This window comes from Acromyrmex echinatior, chromosome 14 (genome assembly GCF_024713525.1).
Source record: "Acromyrmex echinatior isolate Ae372 chromosome 14, ASM2471352v2, whole genome shotgun sequence".
Classification (NCBI taxonomy): Eukaryota; Metazoa; Arthropoda; class Insecta; order Hymenoptera; family Formicidae; genus Acromyrmex; species Acromyrmex echinatior.
Genome location: NC_141865.1, coordinates 2233341 through 2260623, shown reverse-complemented (window position 1 = coordinate 2260623; position 27283 = coordinate 2233341). Strand labels below are relative to the sequence as shown.

The window sequence follows — 27283 nt, the reverse complement described above, 5'->3', positions numbered from 1 at the left end:
GATTTCTACTTCTGCGAACTAAACTTTTTAGTAGAAACGATTTGTACCCGTTTAACAGAGACGATTTGTACTAGCGATTTGTACAAGCCGAAGGGTTTCACGGTGTTGCGGTTCATATAAGAGTCTTTTGGAGGGTGTTGGATAGGACGTGTCGAATTAGAAAATCGAGGATTTGAGGATTGGTAAAATTTTTCGCGATGAAAGAAATCTTCCTCGGTGGAAGATTTTGTTTCTCGAGTAATTACTGGAGGATCGCTTTCAAATTAGCTCCGTTCGTACTTTTCTAAAGGTTTTGAATTCACGATCCCTCATTGCCGAGTTTAGGTTTTATCTGCTCCGTTTTCGGAAGGAGGAGGTATAACTTATCCCTTCCAAGCGATCTGGTTATGATTCATGTTATCTTTACGTGACTAGTTTTCGTATTTCCTTTTTTTATTAGTTAACCGATTCCTCTTTTATTAGTTCAACGTGTTTTCTAGACAGTATTTGCTTACGTTGGATCTATTGTGACCGATCTCAGATAAATATTAGAAACTATTTTCTGTTATCTAGTATTTATTGTACTAATTTCCTGTCGACGAGAAAACATTTTTAGACTTGATGCCTTAATAGCTCTTACAAGTTTAAAGTGTGCGTATTGTCACCGCTTCGCGTCTAGACTTTGTGCGAAACGATGTTTAGACAGTATTTTCTCTTCAGTTGTAGGTTTAGTCACGCGTTGATCCTATTTTATTACCGCAGATCAGGCGATTTTGAATAAATTTACCTATTTTTCGCTGGGAAATTTGAAATTTTAAACAATAAAATTAGATGGAACATAATAATTCTGTAACGCTTACACTTTTATATGTCACGGGCCACGTATACTTACTGCTCGAATCAAATTAGTAAATTTCAATGGGGTTCTTCAATTATACTCTGATATAAGCTCTTTAGAATTCTAGCAACATTAAATTGACTGAATGCCATTTTCATTGTAATTTAATTACATTGATAGCCGTAATTGATGCACAAGAATCATAAATTCTAATATAATTCGACAGATGAATTAAATTTTAGTGATCACATGATTATAAATAAATAAATTAAACAAATTGGTCATTTATTATTACATCCATTAATCAAAATTCGTTGCAACATAAATAAATGCAAAGACTTAAAATGAAAAAAATTAAATAAAATAATAAAAAGATAAATTAAGTGAATATAAAAAATAAAATAAAAATAAATTAGGATCGATAAAACCAAAAACTGATAAAACAGATAAATATAAAAATTAATTATGAATAGTTAAAAGATTTTGTATACCTGTATTATCGTCACGACTGTGAAATGTTCACAAACTTATTGTGCAAAAATGTAATAATGGAAAAATTAATAGAACATTTTTAATAAGCTTATGCATCCAGATTATGCATCCGAATGAACATTAAACATAAAGTGTGAAATCGTCAATTGGGAATTATCATTCGAAGTGTTATGGAGGAGGCATACCAATGATATAATTTCCAAAATCTTTATGCACCAATAATAGATAATTTAGCAAACGATCGGTTTAATATAAAGTCGAAACATTTATACATATATTTATTATGTTATTAAACGACCATTTTATGTAAAGATTGTTTGTCATTATGTATTAAGAATCAATGCAAGTTTTAATGCTCTTCTTTTATTAATTATTTAATTTATTCTAAAAGCTATTATTTAATTAAATATTTAATTAAATATTTAATAATTTTTCTTACGTTCATATTGACATTTTTTTAAAAGGATTTTGAAAAGGACTAGGAATGTAAAAGAGATGTAGATTCTCAAAGAACGAATTGCTCTAAGGAAAGTTTACTGGAGAAGAGGAATTTTTGGAAGGAGATTCTACATGCGACGGAGACAGGAAGCTATTTCTTAAACATTTATTGCAACTGCCGTACTTAAACGCGTGAGAGCACGTGAAACTCGGTGAACCACCTTTAGGGAACCCCGTAGGAGATTTCAAAGTCCTCTCTTTATCCTGCACCTTGCACACGATGCATAACTTCATAATTTACCTCCATCGCTGTTAGTAAGGTGAATATATCGTGCTATATACAAAGCGTTTCGAAAGAAAATACGCACACTTTACCAGATTTTATAGTTAGTTTCAGCGAGGAAAATGTCATATTGATATGAATCGAATATTTTTTAGTAATTAAGATGACAAAACATTCATTGATTTATAAATGAAAAGTTGGCGACGAAAAAATTGGTTCTTATTTTGAAGTAACTTTCATAATATTTTTAATTTTTATTTTCACAAGGCAATTATTTTATAATTCCTGTTTTGTAAAAAGGAGAATTAAACAAAGTAGAAATTTTTTATATTATAAATTTAATTATTTTATAATTTTTACAATAACATTAACATAGAAATATTAATAACAGATTCAATCAATATTTTATAAAAATTCTCCATTAATACAGATAAAAATTTTTTAAAAAAGAATGATTAAATAACAATTTTACTCTAATGAAAAAAATAATAATTACTATTTTACTTTTCTCTTTTAAATTGAGAGAGAGAGAGAGAGAGAGAGAGAGAGAGAGAGAGAGAGAGAGAGAGAGAGAGAGAGAGAGAGAGAGAGAGAGAGAATATTTACTTTGTAATATAACAATTCTATTAACAGGAAAACATTTATATCTAGATAAAAAAATATTTTTATTTCATGGGACAGTATTACGAGTTTCGATTTATATGTAGAAAATTTATTCTACAATCACACGCGTACAACACAGATTAATATATTTTATTTTAGAAAAGAGAGAACCTTGCTCTTTTTGAATATTTCCTAAAAAATAAGGATTTGGAATCTTAAATATTTATATATTTGTATATTTTAAATGTTTAAAATGTTCATAAAAAAATATTATTTTATATGTACATTTAAATTTATATTTAAATTTAAAAAATATATATTATATTAATATATATTAAATATTTATGTATTTATTGCAAACATATGTGATTTATTGGACGTTCGATATATCAAAGACGGAACTCACATGAAAATTCATTAGAACAAGTAAGAAATCTATGCGTATCCGCCCAATTCTGATAGCTCACCGTTGAGTTAATTAAATGCGCTAATGAATTAGTCCGTCGGAGCTTCGAACTACAAAGTTCAAAATTGAATGGAACTTTCCAACGCGGAATTAACATTAATTTTCCATGATTCCATTTACATTAATTAAACGTCAACTTGAAAAATTCACAGAATTAGAGCAATATGGCTGTGCATTTATGTAAGCAATTAATATTGCTATTTATCAAAGAAATTCTTTATGTTTTATTAAAATTTTTTAAAATTGTATAAATATTTTTAAAATTTAAACTTTTCTTTTTTTATCAGTTTTTTTGGAATCTAAATTTTTGTCATTGAAAGATAGAAGCATTTTATATTATAATATAATTTACAAATAGTAAATATACAAGATTTTTTTATGAACAAGGAAATTATAAACTAATATAATTAAATACCGCCTCTCCCTGTTCAGTTTCAATATTTGGATATGTTAAAATATAGACTAAATAAAAACTAAATAAAAAAAAATTGGTAACTCGCCAATGACCTAATTCACATCTTTTCCAGAACAGACCTTAGGAGTTTTATTGTATTTTATTGCAATCAAAATGAAATATGATACATTCTTATGACTTTTAGCCGCTAAAGTCCTAAGAATGTACTTCATTTTGATTACAATAAAACTTTGCAGCACGTCATACATTGTGCAGTTATAATTTGACAAAGTACTCAATAGTAGTACTTTTTGACAACTTTAACTGCAAATTTCTCAAAATTATAATGTAATGGAGCAATTTGAAAACCAGATTTAGCGTTCAAAAAATTACGAAAAATGACTTGTCTCGTTCTAGTATTTAAAAAAATAGTCGCTTTTTTGTTTCGTTCCAATATTAAAAAAATTTTTTTTCAAACGATGTAAATGATATTACAATTATAGTTCTGCTCATGATTCTGTTTCAAAATTGAAAAAGATTTTGGCGCGCAGCTTGCAGAATTGAATATATAATATCATATATATAAATTGACACAAATATATTTAAGCACTAAGATTCGCTTTGACTGAATTAGGAATTCTTTTATTTAATTAAAAGTAAGATATTTGTGAGATATTAATTGAATTTAATTCATATAAAAGTAATATAGTAATTTATAAAAGTAACACAATATATTACGTATATTAATACATTACGTATATTGCATGTAAATAATAAGAAATGAATGCATCATTATTTCAAGGTAGTGAATAAGATATAAGATGCATACTTATAATCCTAAGTTTAAAACTTGCTAAAAAAAAAAAAATATAATTAGTATTAAAAAAAAATTATATTAAAAATGTAATAAAAAATTATAATTAGTTAATAAAAAATATAAATAATAGAGAGCATACAACCATAGCTATAAAATTAAATATATAAATTTTAAATATATGACTTTCGCTTAAAATATCTAATGCTGTGACTGTATGCTCCCTGTTATTTATATTGTATATTTTTAAGCCCCCTCTAAAAATTTAAATTTATTTAATAAAAATTGTCTCAGGTTTATTTCTCAATAGTTCTTAATAGTTTCTTTTCATATAAGGCTCTCTTATAAACAATGACCCGGATCGAATTGAAATTGAAACCGATAAACGAATTATAATTGTTATTTTAGTCAGACCGAAATAAAAAACTAAACCAAAATATTGTGCAGACTAATGGATTGGAACCGAAAACATTTTGACGGTTTTTGGTCCGGTTTTCAGGTTTTTTAAGTTGTTAAATGTTTTATAAAAATCTTTTAATTTGGAGAAATTAAAAAATCCATAGCCGCCATTGACAGCTTATTAGATTCAAATCCCAAATGCATATGTATGTAGCGATGTGAACATTCCCACGTCCCTTCGCATTTTGCACTGGAAACTGGAAACAAAGTGTGAATTTTTATTCTATAAATCTGTAGTTTGTTTAATCTGCGACATGGAGTATTCTATAGAATAGATATAATAAGTTTGAAAATCTTAATTGAATTTTTAAGACTATAAGGGTTTAATTCTAGATTCTAGGTAAATATAATGATATTACAGAGTATTTACGGAGGATTACTTTTTCATTTCCTTGTTCTATTATGCTAATTCGCGTAAGATTAATAGCTTCGAACCGCGAACAATAATCGGATCAAAATTTCATTTCGATCTAGGTCCTTGCTTGTAAGTATACCTTCGCATAAAATTTTTTCAGATCCATAAAAGGGGTAAACCACTGACCAAAATTATGTACACCATTGGCTACTAATGTTCAGTAACGCTCAAATAATGTTTAAATAATGCTCAATTTTTTACGCCCCAGTAATGCTCATTAATGCTCTAGTAATGCTCTACAATGCTCAGTAATTCATAATCTCACACTGCTTAATATAATACATAATTCTCTTAAGTAATATCCAGTAATGCTCCAAATCTGTACACCGCAATGCCCTTAGTGGTTTACCCATTGGATCCATATTTACTACGGAATCTACGATATGCTTATAATTTTTACCTCTTTTGTACAATAATACTTTCTTCAATACGTTCATATTGACAGTCATTAACTGGTTTGTGCAATTCAGACAAAATTGATGACTTGACGAATCTCAAATATCCGACTTTAATCAGAAAAACAATCGTCGAAAACGGAAAAGAAGAAAAGATATGACAGTTTACATTCAATCCAATTGTAGATCAATGGTCACTCTGTAAATGTTAAGTAGTTTCAAGAGTACTTTACAGTAGTATTTAAAAAAATTTTTTAGTTTTCAGATTTTATAAATAAAGATTTGTACCTATATATGAGTTTTTCGATTAATTTAAATTGAAATTATTAACTTTGATATCAAATTAGTATTTAATAGTTTAAAAAAAGCTTAAGTTTAGATAACATAATTGGTGAATATTTGTAGATAGTTCATTAATGGCCTATAAATCGCAATTTTGGTGCAATAGATCGTATATTATAAATATTTTTTTAATCATAATTGATATCTAGAACAAGTATATAAAATTATTATTTCAATAGAAATATATTTTTTATTATTTTCATACATTTGCACCTGTTTCACAAAATACGAAATACAATTATATTGTAGAAAGAGATGAAGTTGTTTTTTCGATACACCTCATATCATTGGATATATCATATGTTTCAATATGTTTCGTCCAAACTAAAATATAATACCAAGCTTTTACATCTCTTCTATGTAAGTACCCTGTATATTGTTTCGTAAATTAAGCGTGAAAAGACAAGTTTATTTTTTTTTACATTCTTTCTTTTGTATGCATTCTTTTGTGCACATTGCTCCTTTTTCTTTGTTCTTTCTTTGAGAAAAGTAGCAGTGTGTCCATGGAAAAGAATACTTCATTAAGTAGGCAATGTTGAGCCCGTCTTGGAAATAGTGGCAGCTTTTATTACGGGATTCCGCGACTTCATGAACTCGAGTTCGCACGCGGTATTGCTTGGAATACCTGGGAATACCTAACATTCTGGAACGAAACCTCCCAGATTTGCAAGCTCGCGCTCATGGAAGCTAGTGAAAATTCGTGCGATGATGTCTTCTCGAGTTCACCTCTTTCCATTAATGTCGAGTAATATTGAACTATGTTAAAACTTTTAAAGAGATTTTTATGATTAACAAATTTCTCACATTTTAGTACTTCGTTATTATATTATAAAAGATCTGTTTATTAAAAATCTATTTATTAAAAAAATTTATCTTTTCATAAATTTTTTATTTTATATAGAAAATATTTTTATTACGTATATTTTCATATGTAACTTTATATCTAATATAATTTAAAATGAGATGAGAAAGCACATATTTATTTTTATGAGTGAATATTTTTCTAATCACTTTCATTTATTTGTCTTAAATATTTTCCGAGATTCTGAAATTGCAAAATTTTAAGTATACGATCAATAGACGTTTTTCTTAACAGAAAAATTGAATGCGTAAAAAGGTTAAATAGTGCCTCAAGATAATAGATAAAAAATTTTTATTACAAAATTGAAAGAAATTAAAAGTATAATGAGAAATTGTAAAAAATTTTGGTAATTTATTTAATAAAACGAAACATAACGAGAACGTAATGAAATGTGCGAAACAGTAATGTCGCAACATAATACACCATTATAGCTGAGATATAGTATAGCATAACTGTATCGTTGCTAATATCATGTTACTACTGGCGTCATTATAACGGAGTGGAACGATTCCATAGTCGCGGCGGCTTTAATCTCCCGTTGAAATTCATGCGGGTTAAACATTAACCCTGGGTTTTGCGCAAGGCGGTCTTCATTGCATTGCGATGCACTTGCGCGAATGCATATGAGCCATCCTGTATGATACCGTGATGCATTTAATATAGTCAATATCCGGCAACGGAATAATCAGATTGGCCGAGTACAGCACCGTTGCATTTATTCGAATCGGTATGTCGATCTTTATGGTTTTCAAGCTAACGTAAAGTAAAGAGGGATGCAGAACATTTTTATGTTCAGAAAGAGAAAAATTAGCTTTTAGATTATTTTAACGTTTTTATTTGGAAGCTTCAAATATATTATTCAAATCGTATTTTATTTGAAATTGTATTACATTATTATATATTATATTATTATGTATATGTATATATATATATATAGCCTAGAGATATTCAATTAGGATCTCTAATGTAACTAGAAATAATTGGTCAAATCGACGCTGATGATAATGGTTGATTGATAATCGAAATTTAGTCGATTTGGCCTAAAAGTGGTTCCAAATTTTGAGTTGTCGGCAAATTGATTTGACATTGATTTTATATTTATTTGATATTAATTAGGAGAAATTGAAGGCGGTTGCAATTTTTGAAATCGATTTTTAGAAAAAAATAGATATAAAATTTTGAAGCATTGTACATTATAATATACTTACATTCCCAAGTATTAAAAAAAATATTACTCTTGAAAATATCAATGTACAAATAAGTTATTTAATTTTAAGTAAATTAAAAATGTAAAAATTAATCTTATACTCAGGGTTAATTGTGACACGTTGGCAATCACATATTCTGACTAAACTATATAAAAAGTACAATTTTATTTTAATGTTTATTCTATATTTCAGAAAATAATAGTAATTCTAGTATTGATACAAGTAAAATAATTATTTTAACCATAATGCATAATCTGTTTTATATAATTTTTTATAAAAAATGAAAAAAGAATGTCTATATAAAATATTATATTTGTAAGCATATTCTTTAAAAACGTATTGATATAAAGAGATTATAAAATTAATTTTCACCTAATTCTGTTTCATTTTGATCAATTTACACTATCACGACTATTTTTGTAATAAAGATAAAATAGAGAGATTCTATTCACAAACTGTATTACAAGAATGATTAACTAATTGCATTAAAAATTATCTAACAATAAAACATACTATTGCCGATCACAGGAAAATTGCAATTGGTAATGTCAAAAAACTAATAAAAAAACAAAAAAAAAGATTAAAAAAAAACTCTTCCGTATATTAATTGAATTATTAGCTTTTTGATAATCAACTCTATAATCAGCTTCAGTTTTTCTTACATTATACGCTGTAAGCAATTTTTTCCTATATATACTTTTACCAGAAAAATATGTGAATAGTTCAAATTCGAATCGAATCGAATCGAATTATAGTGAATCCGATTCGATTTGTTTTCGAGAGATTCGAATGCATAATAATAATTTCGAATAAGTTCGAAATTTTAAATCATCGGTTTATTTAAAAAATCTGAAACGTTATTGAAAATACTTTATTACTTTTAAATCAGTCTTTAATGTAAATCCAGAAAAACTTGATTCGAATTTGATTCGTTTTTGAGTAATTATTTACAATAAGACCGTTTCCGAATTTCGATATTTTTCGGCTGCAATGTTGATAACAATCTTTGTTATGATTCAAGTAGTGATAATAAATCGGGGGATATCGAAAAATATATACACATATATCTACTTCTATTCATATACTGGGTAATAATGATGACATTCTAAATTCATGTGCTCAGTAGCAGAGGGAAGTAGGGTGGAAGTCGCTTCGCATGGAAGTCGTGCGCCCCTAAGCAGTGGGGAAGATGGGATGGGAATCATTTCGCGTGGAAAGTCGTGCGTTTCCTCTAGGAGGAAATAAGATAGAATAAATAATTTAAAAAATAGATAGACTATATATTTTTCGATTTATTATCACATATTTGATTTATCAGAGATTATTATCAACATTGCAGCCGAGAAATGTCAAAATTCGAAAAAGGTCTCGAAAAAAAAATCAAGGAATTCACTCCGAAAACTTTGATTTTACTTAATAAAGTAAGGTGCATTTTAAAAAACAAAATATGAGAGAGAGAGAGAGAGAGAGAGAGAGAGAGAGAGAAAGAGAGAGGGAGTGTGTGTGTGTGTGTGTGTGAGCGCGCGCGCGCGCGTGGTTGACTTAAAATATCTTGAAATAAAATAAAAACACGTGCATCACACGAATGTAATTAAACTAATACTGAAAAGCAACAATAAATATCTAATATTAATAAATAATGAGGAACTTTTTACTGACTTTGACAAATTCAATAAATTTTAAAATATAAAGTAATCTTCTGAAGAGTTTTAAAGTTGTTAATGACATAATCCAACTAGCTCTGAAGAAGTTTGTAATAACTTTCTTTCATTTTTGTGTGGAAAAAAGATTTCTTTTCAGATCAATCATTTTTATTGGAAAAAATTCGGCTATGTATGAAATAAAATAAGACCGATAAACATAATTAGTTAAATTGTTTAATTGAGTAGAGTTAGGATAGATTTAACTAATTTGATTGCTGTCTACTTTATTCTGTGCATCTCTTTATATACATATATTAGGATCTCTCTTTATACATTAAATATGTATGAATCCGATAAAAACTTTTTTTCGAAAATGGTTAGAGATTGAGGGAAAATATTTATTATCAAAATTATAGAATAAGTAGGGAAACATTCTTTGATGATGTTAAGTAATCTTAAATATTTTTGATTCTTGTTACTAAAATTAATAAAAAATTTTTTTAATGACAAGGGATATTTTTGAGTTCTCGATAATATATCCAATGAACTGAATATCTTTATATTACATTATTTTTTTCGAAAATTCAATTATTTTTGGGATATAAATTTAAAAAGACCAGCTTGTAAGTTTGAAAAAACTTATAAATTTTTTTATTATAAGTGTTCAATAAATGTTCAAAATGTTTACTGTACCAATTTTCTGTAACGTATATATATATAAAGGTATTTTGTTTTCTGATTTTTCGTCAAATCCGTCATGTAGAATTAATCAAGAGATAATAGAAATCTTAGAAATATTTGCAATTGTCGAATTAATATAAAAATAATCTTTATGATCAGGTCGAAAATGACAAATGACTAGTCAGATAGGTATTAGGCTGGGCTAGATATTTTGAGCTATATACATTTTGAAAGAAGATAAAGAAAGACGAATCTTTCAGTAGACGTACGTGCTATTATCGATGTAAACTATCATGTAATGCCTTTCATTTAAGTGCCAAATATCTCGGTCATGCAAATGTTCAGCAAACGCTCACGCAAATTGTCTTACAATTGACCGTCGATTAATACTACGATCCTCCTCAAGAGCCATTAGTAAGTTAATTTAATCTTCGAGTTAGGCTGAAATTAATTGATCAAATCACTTTTTCTGGCAAAACTAAAGCGATGTTGAAATTTTCGGTATTTTCACGGTTATTGATGTGACAAGCGCGGCGATGTAGAACGTTAGGTAAGACTTTAACGCTTTCACATTAATAAGACATTAACGTTTTCAGGTATACGTTTACAATCTTGAAATTTAGAACGTTGTAGTATCATTCGCGTAATAATAGCTAGTTTGAGTTTTATCGCAAATCGCACACAGAGTGCTTAAACTACGTTAAACTAAACACAGCATTTGAGATTGAATGCGTTTTGGAAATTAGGATCGATACAGCGCGAACGGTATAACGGCGATTGCTTCTGGCATTATATTAATTAATAGCGACGCATTTATTACGAATGCCTGACATTTACAATAGATCTTGCGTATGAGAAACTAACACTATGGCCGTTAATGCAACGTTTGCAAGCAGGATAATTGAATGGATTTGGCTTTGAGTAATCACTAATTATTCTCTTATGTTGTAACGTTTATTGAGCTTTTGTAAAACTGGTTCTTTATCACACAAACGTTTTTTTTCGTAATTTTGAAAGAAAAGTATCAAGGGCAGCACTCGTAACGCCAAATATATAAAAAAAATAAATAGTTATTAGGTGTTGGAATTAATTCGTAGCGTTTTACAAGTGATGGGAAGTACTTTCATTAATGTATTTTTTAATGCTCATGTGAAATAAATAACATTCTTTCATTAAAAAACGCTACGAATTAATTCCAACACCTAATAAATAAACCGAGTAAATATCACATGCGACTACGACATCGTCATCGTCGAAGCGCTACCGAGCTTTATGGAGCTTTTGTCTTGCCAAATATTTTGATTATAAATATTTTAAAAACGAAGGACGTAATAAAAAATCTATGTGAACAGATTTTCATTTTGTTAATATCCTTAAGAGGGTAAGAGGGTGTACCGAATTTTCAAGATAGGAATGAAAGCTAACTTCGTCATCTTTTAAGATATTTTAAATCTGTAGATGGATACTATTTCAGTATTGTTTGTATACGTTTGAATCAGTTTCAATGGGTATAAACGAACCCGGAACAGCACCTGTTTAGATTTGAAATATCTTCAAAAATGGCGAAGTTGATTCTTATCCGTATTTCCAAATTTCAGTACAATCATCCCCTTGAGGGTACAAACGTGTGCAAATAATACTGAAACACCGTTTAAAGATTAAAAATATCTTAATAATGATGAAGTTAACTCTTACCCCATATTTTGAAAATTTGATATAATTACCCTTTTAAAATCCTTCGGGTTCGACTCCTGGCCGAGATAATATTTTTCGCAATAAGAATTAATTATTTACAGATTTTAATATGTTATTCAATATTATTAAGGTCGTTTCGAAGATGCGAATTGCATCAAATATTTATTAAATTACTAATCAATTTAGCTCGTGATAATACTGCGGTAGTTTAGTAGAGTTAGCGTTTTCGAAGACCGAAAAATGATTTCGGCTTGCGTTTCTGGGGATTACATACGTAATATGTAAATTCAAGAATCATACAAGTAGAATCATTCAAGATCCAACTAGTTTAAGGCTTTGATTTCTATAGTTGTGTTACCCTCTTAAGGGTGCAAACGGAATGTGATACAAATTAATACAAACGATGTTGAATCAGATGACATTTTGAAAATTAGAATATCTCAAAGTGGGGTGCTAACATTTTTTTCAAAATCTTTTTTTCTTTCAATCCCTTGAAGTATTATACAAATGAAACGAACGATAATACAAATGGATACAAACTTAGCTCTATTTCAGGCCTGTCCAATTTGAGTTCCGGAGCTAAAACGCGAAGCTATACTGACGCAAAAAGATTCAATGAGTAAGATTTCGGGAACTGTAAAGTATTTTGATACATATCTGCGAGTATATCAATCACACGCTATCAATATTTTACAGTCCTTGAAATCTTACATTGAATTTATATTTATTATGTGTTGGAATTAATTCGTAGCGTTTTTTAATGAAAGAATGTTATTTATTTCACATGAGCATTAAAAAATACATTAATGAAAGTACTTCCCATCACTTGTAAAACGCTACGAATTAATTCCAACACCTAATACATTGATGATTTTACGTTTTGGTTTTAGAGCTAAAATTATACAGGCCTGTTCTATTTAATGCGTATTTAAAAAACTTTTTCTTCAAGTCGGGTATCCACATAGATAAAACATCTAACGGCCTTTTTATTATGGCTATGTTCCAAAATTCACTATCAGCGCTAATAATCTATAGTTTACTTAATGTGTACTAATAGATTTTCAGTATTTGTTAAATTTGAACACAATTTATATAATACTGATACGATCTTCTGACTGCCATCAATTCGAATAAAATCACAGTCTTTTCTAAGATCTCCAAATTGAATCTATCAAAAGTGTTATTTTGATAACGATTTAGATTTCTTACAAGATGTTCTCACATACACACGTATAGTATATTTAAAATAAGTGTGTTCACCAAACCATATCTTTATATATATATATGTGTGTGTGTGTGTGTGTGTAATGATAACACGAGAGATAATATTATTACGAGTATAATCCCGCACAGCATGTAATATTGAAGAAATATAGCAGTAATATTGCAAAATTGCTGTAATATTATATAATAATATATCAATGATATCGTATAAAGCTGCTATATAGCTGCTTAAATGTCCGTGAAAAATTCATCGCAGAAATATTTCTGCGATATTGTGATAATATTAACTCTAATATTAACTTCTAGTAATATTAACTTCCGAAACTGCGTGTGTGATATATAATAATATTGAAAATCTATAAATATAAAAAGAAAAGTATAAATTTTTACTATTGGCAGTGTATATCGGAGAAACAACCATCTTAAATTCATTCATACTGAACTCTATTTTAAAGAACCTGTTTTAAAAAATTACTTTAAGAATCACCTAAAGATCGTAGGTAAAAAAAATCTCTAATGTTGCATCTTTTATTTTATCTTATCTAATTCTTACTTAGAAGAAATTGAACTTCGCCGCCTCTATCTATCGGCGATGCCGCGTATTGCTCACAGCCATACATTGTAATATTTGTAAGATGTTACAATAATACTGCAGTGCGGTATACCACATAGTAACATTTATACAATATTGTATAGATATTGCAGTGTGATATATCACACAGTAATATTTGTACGATGTGATGAGTAATATTATAATATGATTACTACAATATTGTAATGTCATTGTAATATTACAATGCTATGAGAGTAATTTACATTGTTTAAAAAAAAATAAATACTGTTTTACTGTTTGCCTTTTATGAAATAAAAGAAATTCCGAAATGAAAATTATGATATTCATATACATATATAAATATGAAGTCGTCTATAAAGAGCCTGGGATAGGCTCCTAATATGAGATAGTGGGGTTTCTGTTCTAACTAATAAGCGTATGTATTTTATTCTATCATGAACTTTTTTATTCTTAGTGTCAAACCTGTTTAGTAAAAAATTCATTGTTAGATGATGCATGTAAGTTGCAAAAAAGATTGATAGGAAATATCTGTGCTCTTGCCCTAAAATGCATGAGAGTCATAGATATAAGTACATTTATATCAAGCAATTATAATTACTTTTATCATTACTTTTTATATTTTGAATCTATTATTTATAATTTTTTATTATAGGGAAGACCGGGGCTAGTAGATTCATTTTTCAGTTTTAAATTTTTACAGACAGAATTAAGAGGCTTATCGAAAAAATGAATTCTATACTAGTTACTACATACATTTAACTACCTAATAATATTTTAATAATAAGGGGAAACTGATAACTAATATGAAAAAAAATTCATTTTTCTGCGTTCCATCTGATTCAACTAGCCCCGAGATCGGGTAATTTGATTAAGATTATTAAAATGAAGATTAATGTATTTTAAGTTATATCTTTGGCTACATATTAATAAAACTTTTATAAAAATATATTTTATACACAAACATTCGCTTCGCAGAACAGAACAATGCTTCTTTTTGCAAAATTTGTTTGTTTCGTGCAAAAATACGTCGAATGAGTCCAGATTGGATAGGGAATTAAACTTATAACATTTACCACTGAGGTAAATCCCTTTAAAGGAATAAAATTTTGAGTAAGTATTATAAGAGTCGTCACTAAATGAGTCATACAGTTCCATACCGTGATTAGTCCACTATCCTCCGTTCATTTTTTAAAAACATACGATAACAAAGACACATAAACAAAAACAATCTGTTGGACTTTATTAAGTAAGAACTACACTTACTATCTAAATTGAAATCAAATATCTCAGATAATCATATACGATTGTAAAACAAAAACTTTAAGAATAAAAATATTTACTTAGGTGTACGATTTTTTAAAATCGTAGCATAACTTTTATCATAGATGTGTTTGTAATGAGATGTTACAACGGACTTAGCAGCAGTCGGTGCTGCGTGCTCAGACACGTTTATGCGTATCTCGCGTGTTTTGTTTTTAATGTAACCTCGATTATTCTACTTACCCCTACTACTGACTGAGGGATCTCCGGTCTCCCCTAGATAGTTTTTTATATATTTAATCTTCAATCTTTAACTGATATAATTAGTTCTTACTTTCAAGAAATTTTAAATAATATCTTGAAATGCTAATACCGCTCTGTGATTGATTTATATGATGTCTTAAGAATATAAAAATCAATCACAAAGCTGTATTAACACAAGAACGAAGTTTATGAATATTAAGTTTATGAATAATAATAAAACTTAAATTTAAGTTTGATGGAAGTAATGCCATGAATTACAAAATTTATTGTAAAAAATATCATTTTTAACCGAAAATGTAATCGGCGCGTTGTTTGTAGAACTAAAGGTTTAAATCTACAAACAAACACTGAAGATTTACATAAGGCTTATTTATCTATTATTAAGAATTTTTATCTATATGATATCAAGTATTTTGTGCTTAATCAGTATTTATCTTTTATCCGAGACAATTATAGTATAATTCAAATATACAGGGTGACATCTAGACCGGTTGGAAGACCGATATGTACATATCGTTTATAAAAAATTGAATCAAAAAGTCATCTACCTTTTTTCAATGGTCGCAACAATTAAGGAGATGCTGGAGTGACGGCCAAACTTGATGGAGGTCGATAGTACAGACTTTTTTTAATTCCAAATTCGATAACAGTGACATTTTTCATTCATTTCTTATATTTATTATATATTGTTGTGTCTCACTCGAATGCATTCATCTGTCTTTATCTAACATATTGCAACGCTATCTCTTGCAAGATCAAACATCTACTGTTAGATATAGTTATTGCTTTGTTTAAGCTTTTGTGTCTCAAGTTGTCGCTCAGTAGTGTCATATATACGTAATTTGCAGAACGATATAAATCTTTCTTTTTAAGCTTTTAATCTTAGTTTTATAAACTCAGAATTGTTTGTGCATGTAAAACATTGAGTGTGGAACTGTTTTGTCTAAACGAGCTATAAAACTTTTTGTATTAAGGAAATATCTATGTCAGGTGACAGCTCTACAAGTTGAAAAAAATGTAAGTTTTTAACTTTTTTTTTATTTTAGTATAAAGTCCATTGCAACACCTCTCAATTTTGCATCTACTTTAATCCTATAAAAGGATTTTTTATTCCGTTCAGTTATTCGGAGATTTATATCGCTCTGCAATGTCCCGACAATTTGAGCATCCCCTTAATGGTGAATTATTTCTATTTTAAGTTATTTTTATAAACTTTTATATGCATCATTTAATTATGTTTTTCTTAGTTCCTTCCTGAGGTTTATTGTCGGTCAACTGTGTGTGAACGAAGTTTTAACCAACTGGATCACTACAATCTATACATGTATTATTAAAACTGATGACAATCTGATAAAGACTCAAAATGAGAATCGAAACATGTAATCTTTTTATAGTATCTACCAGTGAATGGGTCTTTTTAATTTTTAATTTATTGTGAAAAGTTTTCTGCGCAACATTTACCGCACTAGACACCTATATGTCTATTATTATTTTTATTTATTTAACGATAAAGTAACGAATCGTTTTTAAGTTAATGTAACGAGTTATTTTTGAAAATCATTACCTAGTTATTGTCAATAACTTTTTGTCTTGGTAACTATAATATGTAATTACTTTTAAAAAGTACTTTTAAAGCTATAACTAATATAGTTCATAGTGTTAAAATGTTAAACAACAATTATTATCGAAAACTCTAAATTCGGCATTACAGGTTTATCTTGTTATCGATGCTCTTTTTGGAATATAAAGTTAATAGCGATATTAACGCAATTAAGATGTAACAATTCTGACATGCTTAAGATTTTATTTGGGAGAGGAGAGGAGCAGAGCAAATTATAGAGTTGAAACTTTTAAACTCGAGGAGGGGGAAGGATAGTATGGACTTTTGGACTTGTTTTATTTTAATAACTGAACTAAATATGGAAAAGTGCCACTTATGATCAAAGTTAGATGTTGGATCCTAAACATTGATACGTATGTACATCCTAGATCTAAATACTAATACATCAATTGTGTATATAAATTTTAAATAAATTTATTTCAGAAATCATTGCATATTTTTCCCAATAAATTTCGCAATTAAAATCTTTACTTGCTAGTAGCATTAAATCATAGATCTAATTAAATTTGGGGAGATTATTAATATCTCAAATTGACTATGTTGAAAGACCAAAAGTAATCGGCGTGCAGTAATTTCTGAGATAAATTTATTGGAAATAAATAATAATAATAGGCTCAAGAGATTAAATCTAATGATATAATATGTGTAATGCCGATATTACACAGTCGTCATAATGATCTTACTAATAACTAATTGTTTTCACGTCATTAATTTATAATATAAAGAGAACCCAAATAAAAAGAATCCAAAACGAGGGTCAAAGTATACCTCAATTGCTTAATAAAGTTTTGATGATAAGTTTGGCTAATACCTTGTATTGGCTAATATTGACATTATACATATCATTAGATTTATTAAAAATATTTATTAATCTAACATCCAACTTTGATTGTAGCGTGTCACGCTCGCACCACAGTGGGGAAAATGAGAAATTGTGTTTCAAAATTGTCTACAGTTTTTAAATCTTAACCGATTTTAATGTTTTTTTTTTTTTAATTAAAGCTGATTTAATTTTGAAAAAAGTCGTCGAGATTGATTTTTTAATTAGACTTTTTTTTACAAATGGCAGACATAAAATGGCAACTAAAAGAAAGAGAGAAAGAATTTACAATGTGAATCTGATTTGTACTAAATTGAGAATAAGAATGGAAATGCTCTTTGAAAACTATTCATGATGAAGCTCAACAGTTATGTCAGACTTTCTTGACTTTGTGTAAAAGAAACACTGTATAATAATAATATAAGTCCATACAACACAGAATTTGCAGCCATATCGCTGCAAAATCTCTGCAATATTGCTGCAACATGCAATGTTGCTCATAAATTCTTTAATGATTTTTATCAAAAATTAAATTAATTTTTCAATTTTCATTCGCCGTAATCCTTCATTCGCCATTTTGAATTTCTTAATTACTGCAAATGATTAACAATTAATGACTTTAAAAATATGTACATGCAAATCTTATAAATGTAAATTAATTTATAATGGTAGATTTATTTCTAATTCTTTTATTGTTCATAACGATGTTCACAACGTTTCTATTGGACTTATTATAATGATTTTTTCAATTTTAATTTTAGTTCTCCGTAATCTGCAACATCAAAAACATATATACTCAATTTATAAATCAGATTCACATTGAAAATGCTTTCTGTCATTTTATATCTGTCATTTAAAAAAGAAGTCTAACTAAAAAATCGGCTTTGACAACTTTTTTCGAAATAAGCTTTAATTAAAAAAAAAACTTTAAAATCGGTTAAGATTTGAAAGCTCTAATTTTGAAACATGATTTCTTACATTTCCCTATTGCGCATGTACGCACGCACATTCTTTTTCATTTTCTCACTCTCTCTTTTACGAATAAGAACATGCATACATGTACGCATGCGCGTACTCTCTCTCTCTCTCTCTCTCTTATTAAATTTTGATATTTTATTATATATTTTATTATGTATTTTATTCCATTTTAACATTGTACATTAATTTTTATTACTTTAAATACGAAACACCACTACAGTCTGAATGTTAAGATGTTGAACTATTATATATGTTCATTTAAATTAATTTCAGAAATGATAATTGCGTGTTGATATGTCGGACTTTCAACGCAATCAATCTAAAATATTAATAATCCCTCCAAATTTCCAAAATTTAATCTTAAAAAACTGTTATAAACTTATTGCGAAAAATATTGCCTTGGCTGGGAGTCGAATCCGGATACCACTAAGGTCTCGATAGTCTAAAGGCTTAGGACTCTCGCACGAAATGTAAGAGATCATATCGGCACGCAATTATCATTTCTGAAATTAATTCATTTAAATGAATATATATATATATATAGTAATAGTTCACATCTTAACATTCAGACTGTAGTGGCGCTTCGTATTTAAAGTAATGCATTTAACATAAACGGTCTTATTTTCAATCTTATTATTAATTTTTATAATATATTAACTTTAATATGAATTTTTTTAAATAATTTTTTTTCATTCATAAAAATTCTTTTTTTAATATAGTGTAATGAATATCATAATACATGCAACAGGAAAGGAGATATAATGTATTATTGAGCATGATATTAAATATGAAGTAAAATAATAATCTTTAAATAATAATTTGTTTATTTTTTTAAAGATTTAAAATCTGTATAAGATTTATATTCTATTAAAATTTAAAAAATTTACAAATGAGATCTCTAAGAAAACCTTTTTAAAATAAGAAAAATTATATGCGAAGTATATGGAGAAAAAATCGAATATTATGTTATTAAAAAATTAACAATTTAAAAATAGACATGAAATCAATGAAATTAGTCAAATATTTCATTAAAAATCTCTACAAAAAATTTCAAGAAAGCTTATGTGTGAAAAACTTATATAAAAAATTCACTGTTCAAAAATAGATATAATATTAATCAGTTCAATTTAGCCAAATATTATATAAAATGTAGCAATAAGTTTGCACTTTTACAATGATCAACAGAATCATAGCAAAATAAAAACTTGGCGTGCCCATTATTAATAATTTATAAATGTATATATATTTAAGAATACAACTAATGCGATGCCCTAATAATTGATTTATGACATTATTTTCGACAACCACCTTATTTGATTAAAAGTAATTTTAAAAATACATTTTTTTTTTAACTATATAGTGTGTTAACTTCCGAAATAATGGAGAAACTTCACTTTAGTTTTTATTATATTTCACGTCACTAAAAATTCTCATAAATATTTTTAAAAAGTTCTTTCAAGTTTCACAAATTTTTTTACAACTTTTCCTGCACATGTAAGACTATCCAATACTGTTTCAAACCTTCTGCGAGATCGAACACTAATCAAACTCGCAATCCTACCCTCTTCACGCAATTACAGATTTCAAAATCTTCGTTGATCAGAGAAAAAAAAGATGAAAAAAATTGTTTCTCAAAATCGGCATCGAGAAATATTTCTGGAACAAGCCCTTCACCATGTCTTTACAGCTCGCTGGTCGAGCGAATACTGACATTACTGACTAGTATATCCGAGGCAAGCATCCAAATATCGAACGGTTCTGCTAATGCGACGTCGGGGACGGCTGAAGTCGACGCGAGCGCATGCGGAACGGACTCTAGGTCAGGTCACGCAGGTCAATCGCCGGGGTCGTTAACACCGCGAGAGACTGGCTTTATACAGAAGTGCGCGCTTGTTCCTGCACGTGTGTCAGGCCCGTACGCAGCTGTCTCGTTGCCAAATGCGCACAGGAAATCGGTGCTTGAGGAATCTGCTCAACTGTTTTGAGGTTTCTATCAGTAAAACCGAGAGGTTTTTATTAACTGCGTGTGCTCATTTGCTCGACTTGTACTCGATATCCTTCTTTTTCTTTAGGTTTCAACGGGGATTTTCATTATATAGCTTTGACTATAAGTACAAAGCACTCTCGATTTATTGCATTGTCTTAGAAAGGCGGTAATAAAAATCAAGGGAAAATTAACAAGATATTACAATTATTATAAAAATAAATATTATTTTTCAATAAAATTTTTTCATTAAATATACAACATTTACATCACAATTTGTAATGTATTTGTAATAATTGTGTAGCGCTTTATACTTAAGGCCAAGACGTATAAACAAATAACATATTGCAACATCTACAGCATTAATAAATAAAAATCTAAACGTAATGAACTAAATGCACTGCAATAAATTAATGAAACTGTAAATATAATAAATGTTTCCAGAACAAAAGGAAAAAATGTTCTCTTCGTCTTTTATATCTCTAAATAATTTTTGTACATGTAATTTCCCTATAAATACAAATTTCTAAAACTTAAATTACAACAACGGTTTACAGTAACAATAATAGATTATAAAGCTTCAAAATATGATATCGTAACAATCTTTTATGATTATGATAGTTTATTATTATTTTAAATAGAAGAGAGCAATATTTTAGAAGATAAGAACGATATTTCAATCTTATTTCATTAGTTCATTCCAACGAACTTCTTACTCTGAGATGAAAACAATTGATGTATTGTGAGTAGAATTTATAACTATACTTTAACGATAAATCATATTTTAATGTATCTTTGTACAATTATTTTCAAAGAAATAGCATTATCATGAAACAAGATGGCGCGCGAGATGTTATGATGCGACTTTTATTTCCACGACTGTGAAACTTTTCCGCACGCTCTTTCGACGTCGTTAATATCTGATTTCAATTTTCTGAATATTGCTTTTTTGTCTCTATGTACTGATGATAAAATGCTGATCATAACTTAAACAGAATTTCTTTTGCGATCATTAATTTTCACTCAGGCGACCGAACATCCTTACTCGACTGCGACTGACTGGCTAGATCAACAGTGACGCGAATTCAATCAGTCTCTTTCGTTATATTTAGAATCCGTAATAAAACATTAATGTATTTTAAAGCTATTTTTATAAAGATTTAAAAAAATTGAATTGAAAAAAATTTTTTTATAAAAAATTTGAATTCGTATTTTTTTTAATTTAACGTTCAAAATCTTTCAATTTAATTTTAGGAAATTTCAATTTTTGTTGAAGATTTTCTGATTATGAATTTGTAAAATTTAATTAATAAAGAAATCTTTTTAGAAAAATATTTGTACATTTTTTCAAGGATATGCAAATTTTTTCATATAAAAAAATTTATTTTATATGGCAAATCTACAGAAAATATCCAATAAAATGTCGCCTTATTAAGTTTAAAATATTATTATACAAACATAAAATAATCTTATATGTATCTTATGTAATTATGAAACAATGTATCTTTAAAATGGATATACTTTTTCATTAACTTTGCAAAAAGATTTTTTCAATCAATATATAACCTAAATATCGACAGAGATATGATATACGATTTTTTGAGATTCTTTGAGAACAAAAGTTTTCTAACAAAATAACTTATTGAAAACTTCTAAAAGTTTTCTAAGGATTTTCGGGGTCTCTAAATTGAATTTTGGCAAAGATTCTAGATTCAGAATTCTAAAATTCAAAATGGTACTTAATATTAAATGGCAGACCGAATTTCAAAGAAATAATTTGATTATCGTAAAACTCGGTTTTAAAAGATCGCTGAATTTGAATGTAACAAAATTCAATAATTCGATAACCTTCAATGAAAAAGGAACTCGTGTCAGAAGTTATCTGAACAAATCACGAAAAAGTTTCTACGTCATATAAAAACTTCTATACCTACTCTTCAGTTCTTGCTCATGTATAACGACATGTATAACTTCGAACAGAATCCTAAATTATGAACAGAGTTTGAAAATTGGTGCGCTTAATCATCAGATTATTTTTTCTGTTCGCCATTTTGCATTTATTTTGACATCAGAATAAGTTTAATTAAATTAAGTTAAATTTCATGAAAACTGAGCGAGCAATTTACAGAATAAAAAGGGATCGCCTTAAAAAAGGCACCTCATAAAAGATTCATAAAGGGTTAATATATCCTATAATCATCGAAAGTTCGAATTCAAAGATTGAATACACGTGAAAATTGTAATAAGTTTTTGCATTGTTCAGGCTTTCCAGGCGTCGTGAATCTAATCAATTGTTCGGCGAGGCGAGTCTGATGAACTCGTGAAGTGGCTCGGATTAAGTGGCACCATTAGAGAGTGGTACTCGAAAAACGAACATAATCATTAGTAACCGAAGCAGTTTCCGGCACTCCCTCTAATAACCACCTCGCACGCGATCGTAATTATTATTTGCGGCTTATATCGTTCACTTTCAACGCGGAATCGGCTTATCAATTGAAATGGTAACGCATTCTAAAATTGAAACAATCAATACTATTGTTCGAAAAATCAAACACACGTGTCTTATATATAACATGTATATGTATAACATGTTCCGTCAGACTAAAATTTTTTGTACTATTTTTTGCTTACTGGTCAAACTTACTCTTACGTTATTAAAAAAGAAAGACAGAGGCGCAAAGAGATAGAAATAGATAAAATGTTCATATAATAAAAAATTATTATTCTAGTATAACGAATTATCTAAAAATATATAAAGAAAAATAAAAAAATAAAAAGATAAAAATAAAAAGATAAATAAATATAACAATAATATAATAAAAATGAGAGAAAAAAAAAGTTGTCAAGTAATAATATTTTGGTTTATAGATTCTTGGGATTTGTTTTACACACGAATATAGATAATATTATAATATTTAATATATTGTACAATTAGATAAAGGAAATATATACATTCTAATATAATTTTAAGATATAAATAAAGCAACGTCTATGATATCCCTTAAAACTGTTTTAATGAAACCAAGGTAAATTTTAAAATTTCAAAATTTTCGAGGAAGAAAAAAAAGGGAAAAGATGAAAGAGAGAAAGTGCTTTCTTAATGAAAGGAACCATCAGGATCGCGCTATCGTGAAGACATTAATATTGTAATCTAATTTCCGCATGCGTAATTACAGAGATAGATTCGTTTGCACTCGTGCTTACCTTTCTGCATCATGCGATTGCAGTATCGTTTTACGCAGTGCGGTTATTACTGCAGCTACACGGGATATAATTTTAATTCGCACGCTGCATCACGATTAGAAAGTGACGTTGAAGCAAGAGTTAATGAGAAAGATAGAAACTTTATTTCCCAGTACATTTTGTTTCAGGGATCATATCGTAAAGCATGTTAAGGAAATAAATGAGACGATCAAAGTTGTGTGTAACGCTTTTTAAAAAATTACGTTAGAACATCTTATGTTTTTAAAATTATTTTTTAACTGATTAACGTTAGATACGATAGATGCAGAATCATAAAAATAAAAAATACGAAATAGAAAATGAATATAATATGAATTTAGATTGATGAGTAATGAGAACAAATCTAATTAATACGAGAATTCCCATATTCGATTAAAGCAGATCTTAGTGCTTAAATGTTTCTTGTGTGATTTTGTGTGTGTGTGTGTGTGTGTTTTGCGTGTGTGTGTGTGTTTTGCGTGTGCGTGTGTGATTTGTAAAGTGCGTGTCAAAATCTTTTTCGGCTTGAAACACCATCATGAGTAAAATCACAATAGTATATCATTTTATTAAATTGACAAACAATTTAATAATTTCTTTATACTGATAAACACATCTTTTATAAGAGTATTAATAATCAAATGTTAATGGGAATCTTAAAATCTGCAAATAATTTATTACAAAAATATTGCTTCAGCCAGGGTTTGAAGCTGAAATTTCTGGGACTTTTGCGGGACGTCATATCAACTGAAAATATTTGGAAGGATAACATTGTTATTTGTATAATAAAACTTTTATTTACATAACTTCTGTAAAAATTTATGAGGAAATAATGAAGTAACAATTAAATTTATGATTGTTTGAGAAAGTGTATATTTTTTGAAGAGTGTAAAATAAATTACGTTATTAGAAAAGAATATAGGCGTTAGTATTTTAGTAAACAATGACAACAAAATGATATTTATAACATTGCCTTTTTTTATTTATAATTTTTATAACATACCTACTATTAGTGTTTTACTTTTCGAGATCGATATTAACCCAAATCTCGTCTCGGTTCGGAAGTCTCGATAATTAGGTCTCGGTCTTGTCTCAATTTATCTCGTCTTGATCTCATCTCGGTCTCGCTGAATTTGTCGAATAATAAGAAATACTTTATTATAAAAATATACCTAAAAAATATACCTCTGCAGGTAAATTTTGCAAACTAAAATCTTAATAAACAGATCATTTGTAATTAAAATTAATTGTAAGTTCGTACTCCAGAGTATTTTCATGTCCAGCCGCCGATCATTTTTTAATCTAAGTTCGAAAAAACTACTATATGATGTCTCAGAATGACCGCCAAATATTTAGTGCTGGTAGAGCGGACTAAACTAAATCGAAAAGTAAAAATCGCCTCTACCATTTTGCAATTTTCACAATAGTTAACAAGATGTTAATTACTAAAAATTACGAATATTGTTTTTAATAATTTTTTACTCAAGTAAATTATCAATTTTACAGAATAACAACAAGTCACAAAAATTATTTATTTTCTTCTCATAGTTTTGAATTTTTTAAGAATTTTTTGGTACGGCATTTTCTCATGTTGATAAAAATAGTTGCCAATAAGAATATAGTGTAAAATTTCGTTTCCGTTCGATCTTCTTTCTTTATGTACTAAGTTATAAACAAATAGAAATCGATGACGAATAATCCGTTTTTTCATTATCATTTCCTAGCTTAGTTAACAAATATCAACATATAATTTCGTTTTCATACGGTCTCTTTTTGTTAAGTTAACAAAAAGATATTTAATATATAAAAATATATAATAAACAAATAGAGATCAAGGTCGAAAAAATGTTTATCATTACTATTTCCTAGTTTAATTGGCAAATACCAGTGTATAATTTCCGCTCGATCTCCTTTTGTTAAATACTATTATTAATAAATAGAGGTCGATAACGAATAAATCGCTTTGTCATTATCATTTCTTAGCTTAGTTCTTTATTTCTCAATTTTTGCAATCAAGATATTAAATTCTAAAACACCAAATATTTGCCATCGATAGCTTGGCACGCGGAGAGTGGGAACTGCTTGACAAGCGCCCCGCACCGCACACATTGCCTCTAAACGTCTTAATTTAAACAGACAAGTATCTCTAGACTGCACATTCAAGGAATAGTAGTAAAGCTTAGGTAGAAAAGGACGCACTTATTGTAGTCCAGGTTCTTTCTTGTTTCGCGCATGCACGAGAGAGAACGCACCTGGACCTCAGTGTGTGTGTTCCTTTTCCACCTGAGTTTTAACATGGTGGAAGAAGTTTTGCATGGTGTGTGCAGTTGAATAGTGTCTTTAAGTATTCGCGCTCTGTCTATTCATATGACTATTCATATGACTATTTATATGACTGTTCATGGTAGACATGAGCTACCAACTGTGAAACGCTAAATATGGGACGGTTCATACTCCGTTTTTATCTTCAACTCGTTTTAAATATAATGTCTTAAGATGTTAATTCACTTCTCGCTGATAATGTTTCGCGTTTCACAGTTGGTAACTCTTGCCTAATATTGACGACGCGGAATAAAAGTAGGCATGGTTTGGTTGAACACACTCCATGTAATACTTCAACCATGATTTTATCCCCCTTTTTCGAATTTCAGAGATTGCTCTGTCTAGTTGTACTATATCTATTATTACTCTGTTACACGGCACACTTTACGCCAAAGTTATAACATCGATGTTATGAATCAGTCATTTCATTTTTCAGAGGAATAGCTATGATTGGCCAGTTTCATAATATCAATGTTATAACTTCAGCGTAAAGTGTGTAAGTGTGCCGTTAACAGAAGTCTATGAACTCGAACGGGCAGATGGTGGAAGGGATAACATAGTGCGCTCAGTTTGCAAGCATTTCTCTCTAAATCTCCGCCGTCTCTGAATGTCGCGTGAGAGGAAAAGGCTGCCAACTGTGAACCACTAAACATGGGGCAATATTCATAGTCCGTTTTTATTTTAAAATTGCCTTAATTAATGTCTTAAGATGCTAATACAATTCGGATTGACTTGTGACATTTTAAGATTATACTTAAGAGTCTTAAATGCAAGAATCGACTATGAACTTTTATTTGATCTGTCAATTTGATAACTTTATTTAATATCAAGAGTATTTTACGTAATTATTAAATTTTTTATATTAAATAAATACATATTAAAATTAAATAGTTATACTTAAAACATTTTATTTTATTTAATAAATTATTATTTGAATAAAGAAAAATACGATTACTATTTTTTAAATTAAGTAGCAATCATATTTTGAGCATTTTAGAAAAAGAAAA

General features: G+C 28.4%; 1 protein-coding gene and 1 long non-coding RNA gene across 6 annotated transcripts in view; both read left to right on the top strand.

Moving 5' to 3' along the window:
- The window catches only part of rho-5 (rhomboid-5), a 188759-nt gene that overhangs the window by 99053 nt on the left and 62423 nt on the right, over positions 1–27283 (top strand). The gene's annotated exons all lie outside the window — the stretch shown is intronic.
- Positions 1–27283, top strand: part of LOC147907332 (uncharacterized) — a 41697-nt gene extending 14414 nt beyond the window's left edge. The window contains exon 2 of the long non-coding RNA XR_015547397.1: positions 1–27283. This exon is cut by the window's left edge and continues 7304 nt beyond it. This is a non-coding gene — a long non-coding RNA (uncharacterized LOC147907332).